This window comes from Carassius carassius, chromosome 6, assembly GCF_963082965.1.
Source record: "Carassius carassius chromosome 6, fCarCar2.1, whole genome shotgun sequence".
Lineage (NCBI taxonomy): Eukaryota > Metazoa > Chordata > Actinopteri > Cypriniformes > Cyprinidae > Carassius > Carassius carassius.
Window position 1 is genome coordinate 30,849,787 of NC_081760.1, and position 13,608 is coordinate 30,863,394.

The following is a 13,608-nucleotide window of genomic DNA, read 5'->3' on the forward strand; positions in this document are numbered from 1 at the left end:
TCATTAGGCAGCTTCATTGTGAATGTTGGCAGATTTGAGTTGTTTTGCTTGTTATGAATAATGATATAATTTTGTCTGGGAGGCTTTTTTACAGTAATTTATTTAATGGTTTCTTTTGAAATTTGTAGGAATAGTTCATATATTTCAATAAAAAATAAAAAATAAATAAAACACTTGCACAAAATCATTGCTGTTCTCTAAAGATTGAGGCCAAACTCAAATACAGTTCCCTGTATAAAGGTTTTACCAGAGCCATTTGATCCAGGATCAGCCTGGGAAACCTAACCTAAAAGAAAAAAAACAACAACTTTTGTTTGCCTTTTGGTTCGACCTGTAGAACAAGTTTTTTCAATGTCTTCACTTTTTTACAAAAGACATTGTTCCAAAAAAAAATAAAAAAAATAAATAAATAAAAATAAATATATATATAAATATATATATATAACATATATATATATATATATATATATATATATATATATATATATATATATATATATATATATGTTCTTTTGAACTATTGAAAGAATCCAGAAAAGCATATCATTTTTTAAAAAGAAGCAGCAAAGCTGTTTTCATCTGTGATTAATAAGTTGTAATGTTTGTTTGTTTTAGCACCAAGTCATAACACTGTGACACTGAAGACTGGAGTAATGGCTACTGAAATTTAATCTTCAACTTTAAAGGAAAATGGTAATTTTAAAATATAATTAAAAAGAAAGCAGTTGTTAAGATTGTTAATCTTCTGATAATTTATAAAAAAAAAACACAAAACTCTAACCTTTCATTGGAGAACAAGAATTTAAAATGGGGGGGGGGGTATCACTATGATTTTTTTTTTCCAAATACACGTTGGACACAATTAATTGTACCTTAGAAATTCTTAGGAGTAAAATACATCTGAAATATAATCCCATTCATAATAATCCAATTCACAATTTTTTGAAGGTATATGTCATTTGTACAAATTCATACGAATTGTGCAACTTGTAAAATATGTATGAATAAGCACAAATTGTATGAATTTGTACGAATGAGGTCAAAAAAATTCATACAAATAAGCCACCTCGTAAAATATGTATGAATTGCCATCAGATCAGGCTGAAAAATCTAATTTCCACTATCAGGCCAATAATTAAGAAGTTCCAATCAACAGAAAATGTTATGGATCTGTCTGGAAGAGGACATGTGTCTGTATCGTCCTAATGCATGGTGTGAAAGAGAATTTGAGTGGCCAAAGACTCTTCAAGGATCACAGCTGGATAAATACAGAAAAAGGTTTAATTTCAGGGTCAGAAAACTTAAAAATAAAAATAAAAAAAGATCAAACAGCACCTACATCACATTGTTTGAGAGGGCTTCAAGAAAAAAAATCAAGAAAAGAAAAAATGCTTTCACCAAAGAAAACAATTTCCAGCATACTCAGTTTTCAGACACAACTGGAATTTGGACTAATATGGTCAAATGTAACTAATGAATTAGCTTTTAGCTTTAGCTTTTTTAGCAGCAAACACTCAGGATAGGTTTGGTGAACAAAGGAATAAAAAGTGTGCACAAATATGAAAATGTGAAATACATCGCTGTATTTTTAATATCGTGGGTTTATATTTCTGCTGGAGGTCCTGGACATCTTGTTTAGACACATGGCATCACTGATTCTATCAAATACCAACAGATAAAAAAACTTAAAAGTGACTGAAATCTTATGATGGGCCATGTTTGGATCTTCCAACCGGACAATTATATATATATATATATATATATATATATATATATATATATATATATATATATATATATATATATATATATATATATATATATATATTAAAAAAAAACTTAAATACAACTACAACAAAGGGTCACTGCCCACAAAACCAAGCTTCTGCTATGGCCTTTCCAGTTCCCTGACCTGCACCTTATGGAAAAAGAGTGGGGTGAACTGAAGAGGAGAAGCACTGTCATAGAGCTGGGAATCTGAAGGATCTGGAGTGATTCTTGATGAAGGAATGGTCTTTGAACTCTTGTCAGGTGTTCTCTAAGCTCATCAGGCATTATAGACGTAAACTCCTATACTATTTTGCCAAGTATTTCAATGTAATTTTTTTTTCAGTTCCAAATATTATATAATAAAAGGGTACCGTTAATTGTTTCCAATATGTATTAGAGAAAAAGGTTTATTTCATAATGACATTTGCCCCCATTTAAAATTTTTATTCTCCAATGAAAAGTTAGATTTTAAGATCAAAAGGATTAGCAATACAGATTTACTTTCATAGCCTTCTTTGATCATATTTACCAAGGGTACCAGCAATCCTGACCACGTGTGTAGTTCCTCCATGTAACAAGTTCAGAACATTTTTAATTCCAGCAGTTCTGAAGACACCATCATGTGTCCACCAAAAATTTGTTAAGCACTACAGGTATATGACCTTAATGTGTGTGTAACAAACTCCCTACTAATAAAAGCCTAATAAAGGCAATAAATATTCCACATTAACATGCAAAATATTTTATTGCAAACACAGTCAGCTGTAACATGCTGTACCTAATGTGAGAGGAATCTTAATTGACTACACATAAAGACTTGGTTCTTTGCAACCAAAATGAATGAGTCCCAGTCAGAAAAGGCAAACCAAGACAGTCACATCACTGCCCATTCTCATTCACTATCTCACTCTTGCTTCCTCACAGCTCTGGTTGCGCAACACTCTTGGCTAGGGAGCTGGCTTTCTTTTCATTGAGGCTATGTGGCACAGCGCTGTGTTACCATGCATTATCAATAATTTTGTTTTCCAGTGTGCCACAGTTCATCAGGCCTGCACACACCCTTCCACTTTAAGCTGCTTATATAAAGACTTAACAGTTAAAGAACAAATATGTTACTTAGGAACATGAAACCACAATTTGTGCTCAGGACAAGGTTATATTTATTTATTAATTCATGCTGCACCTGTGCTTCTGTCATCAGTGCACACCTAAATGGCCTTTGTGTTTTGTAAACTATGCTGAAATACCTGTTATCCTATTTAAATAGAAACAGGAGTGGAAAAATGTTTATTTGGTGATTTAATTCAAAGCTGGATTTAAACAATACATTTGTTTCTTTGGCCACTAAACTGAAAAAAATAAAATAAATAAAACCATGTTTAATTCTGTGCTCCTCGGTTTTCTGTTTCTATTAGATATACTAACAATTTCTGAGCGAAAATAGTTTCTACACCAAATTTTGCTATCTAATCTACCCAACTATAATACATATACATCCAAACTGAAATGTATTGAATAAAAAAAATATATATAACTCTATATAATTCTGGGTGAGGTGACAGTGATATTATGGATGGGGTGACACTGGTATTATGGGTGAGGTCTCACTTTGGGTGTGTAATGGCTATATCCTCCTCTCTGAATCATAGGAAATATGCCTGTGACTGTGATGGACTCAAACAATTTATCTCCATCCTCCTCTAAGGTATTAACTCAAAATGGAAAAGGCACCACTGGAGTGAGCAGGATGGACTAGATTTGCCTTCAAGAGTTTTAGATCTCTGTGGGGGACAGGACACAGGTCCTTTGCAAGTGTGTCCTGGGGTGAGTTTAAAGACCCTCTGCACATAAGGAATCTGGTTTGGGCTTTTCATAAACCTCTTTTTTTTTGTGGTGTTGTCATAACAGGGATCATGCCTGGATTGCGTCAGGGAAGTTTAAGGTTCCCCCAAATTTGTCTTTTCAAATGGATCATATGGATATGGATGTTTCTTTATCTTAATGGACAGTTTTATGTCCCAGGGGATTTTAACTTATTTTTGTAAAACTGACTGTACAATTTACGTTAGTTTGTTGTTTTATACATATTACATTTTACAGCATTTATTTATTTTTGAGAATTTTCAAATACACTTTATGTATAGATTTTATTATTTTATCTTTGTCCCAGACCTATAATGGCTTCATTTAAATCTTAAACTATGACATAATTAAATTCATATATTTTTAGATAAAAATCAGCAATTTACATAAACACTACCGTCAACCTTTGGTAATAAGGTAAATGACAAGGCTACAAATGATTCGTCTCCTGGGGGTGGCATGGCATGGCCCAATTCAAGGCTTGACGTGTCCAAAAAATCTTCTATTGTGATGATTTGATAATGATTATTTAATTGCTCCTGATCGAGACCGAGGGTCTCCGAACTCAAATCGTAAATATAAAACATGTTTAATATTTCCGACTCTTGATCGGGCTGCCTCTGTCGTGATATCCACAATAGCCAATGAGAGTGAACAAACTTGGCAGCCACAAACATGCCACGAAAGCACTAAGATGGAACCTCACCCATATTCTTTTTTATATACAGGTGCTGGTCATATAAATAGAATATCACCAAAAAGTTTATTTATTTCACTAATTCCATTCAAAAAGTTAAACTTGTATATTATATGCATTCATTATACACAGACTGATATATTTCAAATGTTTATTTCTATTAATTTTGATGTTTATAACTGACATTTAAGGAAAATCCCAAATTCAGTATCTCAGAAAATTAGAATATTGTGAAAGGTTCAATTTTGAAGACACCTGGTGCCACACTCTAGTCAGCTAATTAACTCAAAACACCTGCAAAGGCCTTTAAATGGTCTCTCAGTCTAATTCTGTAGACTACACAATCATGGGGAAGACTGCTGAATTGACAGTTGTCCAAAAGACGACAATTGACACCTTGCACAAGGAGGGCAAGACACAAAAGGTCATTGCAAAAGAGGCTGGCTGTTCACAGAGCTCTGTGTCCAAGCACATTAATAGAGAGGCGAAGGGAAAAAATGTGGTAGAAAAAAGTGTACAAGCAATAGGGATAACCGCACCCTGGAGAGGATTGTGAAACAAAACCCATTCAAAAATGTGGGGGAGATTCACAAAGAATGGACTGCAGTAGGAGTCAATGCTTCAAGAACCACTACACACAGACGTATGCAAGACATGGGTTTCAGCGGTCCAAAGTTATGTTCTCTAAGTACATTTTTCATTTCCTTTGGATGTCAGGGTCGCAGAACCTGATTTTACCAAGTGAGACATGTTCCTGGGACAACATCTTTGTTGTCCCTGGAACAACATTGTGATTAACCAATCAAATTTGAAGAACCAGTTTATAGATTTTGTGAAGTTTATGCTTAAAATCACTGTTTGGTGCTTGTACATCAGTGACATTCATCTATCATTTCCTCTGATTTTAGGGATTACTCATGGTTAAGGTTAGGTTTAGGTGTAGGGATATGGACAAGAACACATTCTTGGAGTAAAATGTTGTTCCAGGGTCAACAAAATATGTTGACCTAGGAACACATCTAACTCAGCAAAATCAGGGCGTGCGTCAGGGTCCCAGAGTCTGGAGGAAGAGAGGAGAGGCACAGAATACACGTTGCTTGAGGTCCAGTGTAAAGTTTCCACAGTCAGTGATGGTTTGCGGCACCATGTCATCTGTTGGTGTTGGTCCACTGTGTTTTCTGAGGTCCAAGGTCAACACAGCTGTATACCAGGAAGTTTTAGAGCACTTCATTCTTCCTGCTGCTGACCAACTTTATGGGGATGCACATTTCATTTTCCAACAGGACTTGGCCCCAGCACAAAGTGCCAAAGCTTCCAGTTCCTGGTTTAAGGACCATGGTATCCCTGTTCTTAATTGGCCAGCAAACTCGCCTGACCTTAACCCCATAGAAAATCTATGGGGTATTGTGAAGAGGAAGATGTGATATGCCAGACCCAAGAATGCAGAAGAGCTGATGGCCATTTTAAGAGCAACCTGGGCTCTCATAACACCTGAGCAGTGCCACAGACTGATCGACTCCATGTCACGCCGCATTGCTGCAGTAATTCAGACAAAAGGAGCCCCAACTAAGTATTAAATGCTGTACATGCTCATACTTTTCATTTTTATACTTTTTAGTTGGCTTTAAAATCCTTTCTTTATATTGGTCTTAAGTTATATTCAAATTTTCTGAGATACTGAATTTGGGATTTTCCTTAGTTGTCAGTTATAATCATCAAAATTAAAATAAATAAACATTTGAAATATATCAGTATGTGTGTAATGAATGAATATAATATACAAGTTTCACTTTTTGAATGGAATTAATGAAATAAATCAACTTTTTGATGATATTCTAATTATATGGCCAGCACCTGTATATTTGTTTTTTTCACTGTACAGCAGAATGACAATGTTGAATTTCCTTCATGAGATTTTCTTCTTTAGTCACGCTTGATCTCAAGTCTCCATTAGATCTCAAATAGTTCCTACAGTCAACAAGTGTGCGGTCTCGCGGTCTGATCGAATCATCTAGTGTGCACGTTTAGAGGTTTATAAGGCTAAAATAAAACGGTTGAAATTGTTTTTATGTCTTGGTAAACCCAACAAACATACTTTGTCTCTAAAACGTTCAAAAGTTGTTAAAAATGTGTGTAAAAATGCTAGCAATTAAAGTATCTCCATGTTTCAATGGTCATTTCCATCATAGAATGTTGCTAAACACAACATTAATTTAAATGTGGAGAGAATACAGCCCAAAGTTATTTTGCAGTATTCAAAATTGAAGGTCTAAATTAGACTTGTCATGTGGATCAAGTTGATGGCAGACTATATCTGAATATCAAATGGTTCTTTGACAGCTAGCTCAATTTAGGATCAATGGCTGGCAAAAATCAAAGTACAAGTCTGTACAGTACAGTGCAGTGTGTGTTTTTAGGATATCTTTTAGCAGTTTGTTCGCCAATATGGAAACATGGTAGTTGACACCACAAATCAGCAGTGTTGTAATACAAGCAGAGATTCCAGGTTCCCTACAGCCACAGTTTGTTAAATTACCTTCAAACGGACAAACCGATGATCCCTCTCCCACAACTTAGCTCAAATACAGCTGTATAAGCCATTGATACAAAATCTTCAAAAAAAAAAAACAACAAGAACCAGGGAAAGGGTAAAGCAGGCATGATAGCTGGTTATTAGTGTCATAGGCTACAGGTCCAAACTGTTCTTAGCCCATGCCTCTATCGCATGCTGTAAAATGATACTGTAAACAGTCTATCAGCTGGGTTAGTCAGCATACCTTCACAGCAAGACAGTCAGAACCTGACTGAGAGACGAGGATCAAGTTATTCGCAAATATACTCACAGTAACAAGGCTAAAGCTAGTGATCATTTGTGCAATTTGTAATAATCTCCATAGTGTGGGCAAATAAATATTTATGTCATTCAGGTTTGGAAAGACATGAGGGTGAGTAAATGATGACAGAATTTGTGAACTATCCCTTTAAGCCGTAAAGAACACACACAGACACCCTGGACAACAGACAGGATTTAGTGGATCCTAATGACTTAGGATCCACTAGAACTAATGACTTCACATTGCCATTCATATTTTCCTAACAAACCTGTCTGTCACACAGCAGATGGGCCAACAGCTGTGCATCTCGGAGATAGCGTGCTGTTGTTCTCCAGCCCACCAAGATTTCCAAACAGTCTCAAATGACAAAAGAAAGTGCACTGCAGATGTACAGGATATGATTCACTAGAACTTATTTTCAGTCACAAAGTTCAAGTGAATTTTGAAGAAGTAAAAAAAAAAAAAAAGAGTTGAAGTGTTACAGTAATATAAGATTTATGGTAAACATTTTTGGCTTGTAGGTTAAAGTAACTTTATTGTATTATTTTGCAACTACAGTATGTAAAAATTCCACTTACTTAACTGTACATTTTTATAATGTATTCATGTGACAGGTAGACAAATCCTCATTGCAAAGGACTCTAAAACAAACATCAGATTTTGTTGTGTATTTTGACTTAATGGGTGAACTAAAGATATTTTTATGCAATAAGCATTTTACAAAAGCAATAAGTCCCATGAAGCCATGGTTTACAGTGAATTTAGAACTCTAGATATCTCCACTCCATGTCATACCTAATAACAGTCCTTATAGGTACTTATTGCTTTGAGAAATATTAAGTAACCACATTATATTAAAAAACAATGCCTTTAGTTATGTAAACAAGCCAAAAAAAGCGCATTAGGGCCATCTCTTGTGGGCACTAATTTACCAAGCAAATTTCACTATATGTAGTGAACAAAATCCCTGTAAAATGTCGTCTGCCTATAGGGAGCTTAATGTATACAAATCTAAGGAACATAAAGTTTTGTGTCTGTATTTTCAGTCTTCAAAAATGGATGTGCCCGGTTTGTGAATGAATCAATACTTGAGCAGGTTCTTTTCAATGAATCGGTCAAAGGGTTAGCGAAACTCTCTGAATCATTTAAATTTTTCACCCACTGAATAATTTGGAGTGGTATCTCTCACAGTAAACAAATATTAGTGAAACACAGTTTTAGAACCCACAAAAAGAGCGGACGAATTCTAGTTGAAACCTCCTGATGGATCCTGTCTTTTTGCAGCATTGAAGAAGTTATTTATTAACTGCGCATGCTACTTGTAAACAACTGTAGTGCAAGTAAAGATTAAATACATTGAGATGCTTCTCAGTGCTGCACAGATTCGTGCTCATCTCAAACTAACGTATTTTCCAACAAATAGTTACAGTAAATTATAATAACCTGCATTGATAATATGTGTCCTCTCACCTCCAGGCCAGTACATGTGATACCTCCCAGCCCCTTGCTCACAGTTTCTCTCCATGACCATTGAACCAAGCTCAGAGATGTTAATAGGAAATAAAACGAGGTTAGAAACCCTGCTGACAAGAGCAAGTACTGTTCCTTCATGTCCTCCTTCTCCTCTAGTGTTTCCGTTGCCAAGATATCTCACTACCAAAACAAAATCAACAACACTACAGACACTTGGAAACTATTCACAACATTATCTTCTCTTCACTGTCTCCCTCTTCTCTGATTGCTGATAAGGTAGCAACCAGTTCTCTATACCACTTACCCACAGCCAGCTTCCACCCACCCAGACACATTCCACTCTTCTCTACCTTATCTCCTCTTACAGAGAATGAGGTCTCCAAAGTTCTCTGTGCAACTGTCCTACAACCTGTCCAATCTGTAGGTGCTCCAGGTGATCTCATCAACATTTCCCACCATGTTTAAAAAGGCCCAGGTAACCCTATGCTCAAAAAAAGCCAACACTCAATCCCACAGCTGCTGAAAACTACAAACCAGTCTCATTTCTGTCCAAAAGAGTTGTGTTCAATCAGCTCTCTGCTTTTCTATCAAAGAACAGCCTAAGTCAGTCTGGCTTCAAAAGTGGACACACCACGGAGGCCACACTAAAGGGTAATCTGCAAAATTTTTAAAATCAAATTTAAAACGTTTTAAGACCTGCACAAATAAAATGTATATCATATAGGTGGGGTACGGCAATGTCTATGGTAACATATTAAACCAGAAAATTACTTTAAAAAGCATGATTTACAATTCAGATAGGTTTTCACAAAAATGAAAAGTTTTATAAAATCATAACCTTACATTTCAGCATTTAAACCATTTTAAAGAAAAGGGAGTCAACAGTATATATATCCTTAATTTAAATAATTATTATCAATAAATTATTATATGAATTTAATAACACACACATGTATATATGTATATATGTATATGTATATGTATATGTATATATATATATATATATATATATATATATATATATATATATATATATATATATCTTGGTGTCTTTTATAATGCTTAGCATTAGCTTCTTGTCAATCCACTAGTTCACATTTACAACTGCGTGTTTGCTGCATAAAAATATAGGTCGATTTTAGCCGATATGTTTTCCTGCTTGGCCGATGTTTTCGAGGCAGGACTTTTATTTTGACGGCGCTGAGAGCGGTAGCCTCTTGAGCGCCCACAGCCCGCAGTCTCTTTCTTGTTTACCGTCGTTGTGAACAGTTCTGTCTAATATGGATAGAAGTCTGTCTAAAAATCTAAAATTATTATAACGATTGCTTTTATATTGCTAGTAAAAAAAAATGCCGTTAGCATTAAGCAAATATGCATTTCATTTAAACAAATCATTGTATGGCCAATAAAAATTAAATTTCACTAACCTTGCAAACTTAGTCAAATCCAGCTGTGAGAACTTGTGAAGTGTGCATGTGTCCTGCATGATTGTGTGCTCTCTGTGTGACGGTCAGTCCGTGTTAAATGAATGCTTTAAACTTTAAAGTCATGATTTTAAATTATGCTGTGGTTTATGCATTTGCCCACTGCCATATTCATGTCATTTTCTCTGTGTACCGTATGTAAAATTAGTGTTTCTCTGGCTTTATTTGAAAAATATGATTCCCACTGCACACAAACTTCCCAGAATACTTAGTGCCCTGTTGATTACAGTGTTTACTTCCTTTTAAATATTTTTATTAAATATTTACTTATTTGTGAAAAATACTTTGTTATCTAAAGTATGTTTATTTTACACTTTTATTTTTTAATCCATTGTCAAATTATTTCTAATTTCTTAAAAATATATATATATATATATATATATATATATATATATATATATATATATATCAGCCTTATATCGGCTAACATCCCCGTCATCCCCGGCCACATCGGCCGTCAAAAAAAAAAAACAATATCGGTCGACCACTAGTCAATTTTCCCATTGGTCTGAACAAAAAAGGCAGGCTGGCTTACTGAAAATGCAAATTCACTCTCTGTCAGCAGGTGGCGCTTTCGGAATGTCAGAAATATAGCGGGTCCCTGGTAACTGCAGTACACAAGCAGCCCAGCACCTTACTTTGAAACATGCAGTGCTCAAATACAGTATATTCAATGAAATCATACACCTCTTGAAATCATAAGATCATCTTTTTATATATTTTTTTTTTATAAATTTGATACAACTAAATGCAAGATTTAATTCTTTGTATGGACCCATGGAAACCCCGAACTAACCATTGCTGAAACTCTACGACTGGCAAGAGCGAATTTCAAATCATCTGTTCATCTTTTGCTGGACCTGTCTGCGGGCTTGGGCACTGTTTACAGGAGGAGCACCAGATCCTCCTGTCCACCCGTTCTGACTTGGGCATCACAGGTACAGTACTATGGTGGCTTCAGTCCTATCTCACAGCTAGATCTTTCAGGGTTTAAAGTACAAATTTGGCATAAATCAGATTTTTCAAGTCTCTTATGCTGCACCAAGACTGCATTTTTTTTATAATTTTTTTTTATATATATAATAAATACAGAAATATTTTGATATAATATTGCAATTGCGAATATGTTTTTCTATTTGAATACATTTTAAAATATAATTTATTACTGTGGTAGCAAAGTCAAATAATATATAATATAATATAATATAATATAATATAATATAATATAATATAATATAATATAATATAATAAATGAATAAGCAGCCATTTCTCCAGTCTTTGGTACAGTTATTAATAAATAATAATTGATAACTGAGCATCAAATCAGCATATTATAATGATTTCTGAAGAATCATGTGACACAGAAGACGGAAGTAATGGCTGCTGAAAATTCAGCTCTGTCATCACAGGAATAAACTGAATTTTAAAACATAATCAAAAAGAAAAGAGTTCTTTAATAAAACTGTTTTTACTGTATCATTGAATAGTTAATAAATGCAGTATTGGAGAGCTTAAGAGAATTCTTTCAAAAACATTAACAAATCTTAATTATTGCAAACTTTTGACATGTACTGTATTGTTTATATGTCAACAATGTGACTCATAGGAAAGCTGAAATTTGAAGTCACCCTTAAATTGTTAAACCTTGAACAGCCAGAGCTGTAATGCAATGTAAGTGCATATGAATAGAAAACTAAAGAGAGACTGATAACAGATAACACTGCTGAAAGACTGCCAAAGGGTTCACTGTTCACCTCTTCATTCTCTTCATTAGTAAAAGAGGCCATGAAGATGTGTTATACAACTGTTCTGTAGCTGTAAGTAATGCCACAGGCTCAACTGTGAAATGTCTGGAGTAAAGTGTCCTCTATCAGCTAGAATTAGATTAAAATGATATCGTCTGTTAACAGTGCATTCAAAAGGACACCACCTTCGCATGCATTGCACAGACTGCTGCCTTGCACTTGAATGATATATATATATACATTTTAGTGAAGTGAAAATGACAGTTGTCTTTGCACCTGTTTAGTCACAATGACTAGTTTCTCATTCAAATCTGTTCTTCAGAACATTATATTTAATCAGATTCAGTTCAGATATGGAGACATCTGCTGTCTGTGACTGCTTGCGCAGGAGCATGAATCTCTGTGTTTTATGTTCTACAGAAACCATGGAAACTTCATTCATCATCTCTAGAGACTGAAAGAGGGAATCAGTGATTCACTGTGAAAGCGCAAGCAGAGTGTGTAATTTCTAGCACTGTGGAGACATTAAAAGAGGCCCAGGAAAACACTACTCGTGTATATCAAGTAAGGCTTGACCTCCAGGAGAGAAATTTCGTTTCGAAGGCACCTAGATCGGTGCTGCCACATGGAGGATACATAGATGTAGAACAGAAAAGTGAAAAATCTGTTATGGAAACACTTTATTATTGATACATATTCTGATTGTTATGAAACAGATGACTTATATAATTATTTAATTAAGGGATGATTTCATGCAGGATACAGGCATTTTATCACAATGATGGAGTTTTATTGTTTTATGTGTATTGTTTTAAGTCTATTATTGTTAATTTTCTGTTTTTCATATATAAGTGTTATATTTCATTTCTACTGGGTAATTATGTCAGGAATACCATGTATGTTTGTACTATGTTTGTACTTTCTTTTTCACTTGAAGCTCCTGCTGCCAAGACAGATTCCTTGTGTGTGTAAATATATTTCGCAATAAAGCTCTTTCTTTCTTCTGACTTCTGAAAGTTCACTCTCAAGCTTCATCTTGACATGAAAGAGCTCCACTTCCTCCCAGCTATGACCTCTGTCAAGTCTCTCTCTATTTTGGTTAAAGGTCAGCTGTTGCCTTCAGGTGTTTAGTAAATAACATTCCCACTAGCTGTTAGAACAGCTGATGCTCTAACCACATTACAAAACAACAACAAAAAGCTCTACACTGCCCTGTAGGGTGTTTGTTATGTCAACTTATCTTTAGAGAATTGTATGTAGTAAATAAAGAAAGTGTGCATCTATACTATAGCAAACTAAATTTGTATTTATTTGCAATTTGTGCATTTCATTTCGCAAAAGAGACCTAAAAAAAAGGAATCACAGTTTCCACAAAAATATTAAGTAGCCAAACTGTTTTTAACTTTAACAATAATTTCATAAGCAACAATTTAGCATATTAGAATGATTTCTGAAGAATTGTGTGTCACTGCAGACTGGTGCACAATTTTAATTATTAGAATTTAAATTGCAATAATATTTCAAAAGATTACAGTTTTTTCTGTAATATTCATTTAATAAAATGGATCTTTGTCACCATTAGAATTTTCTTCTAAAAACATTTTTACTGACCCATTATATACTTTTGAACAATATCTAAAAAATAAAAATAAAAAAAATAGAAATTTAAAAATTTAAAACCTGTAAACCTATTTTGTATCTGAAGTTTGTGCAATGTGTAAAATAGCAAAGAACATTTAGC

At 34.4% G+C, this 13,608-nt stretch overlaps 1 long non-coding RNA gene across 1 annotated transcript; it reads left to right on the top strand.

Moving 5' to 3' along the window:
- The first annotated feature begins 3,579 nt into the window (after positions 1-3,579).
- LOC132141982 (uncharacterized) lies at positions 3,580-13,126 on the top strand. Its single transcript, XR_009433986.1, has 3 exons — positions 3,580-3,594; positions 8,641-9,112; positions 12,288-13,126. It is a non-coding gene; the product is annotated as an uncharacterized LOC132141982 (long non-coding RNA).
- The last annotated feature ends 482 nt before the right edge of the window (positions 13,127-13,608 follow it).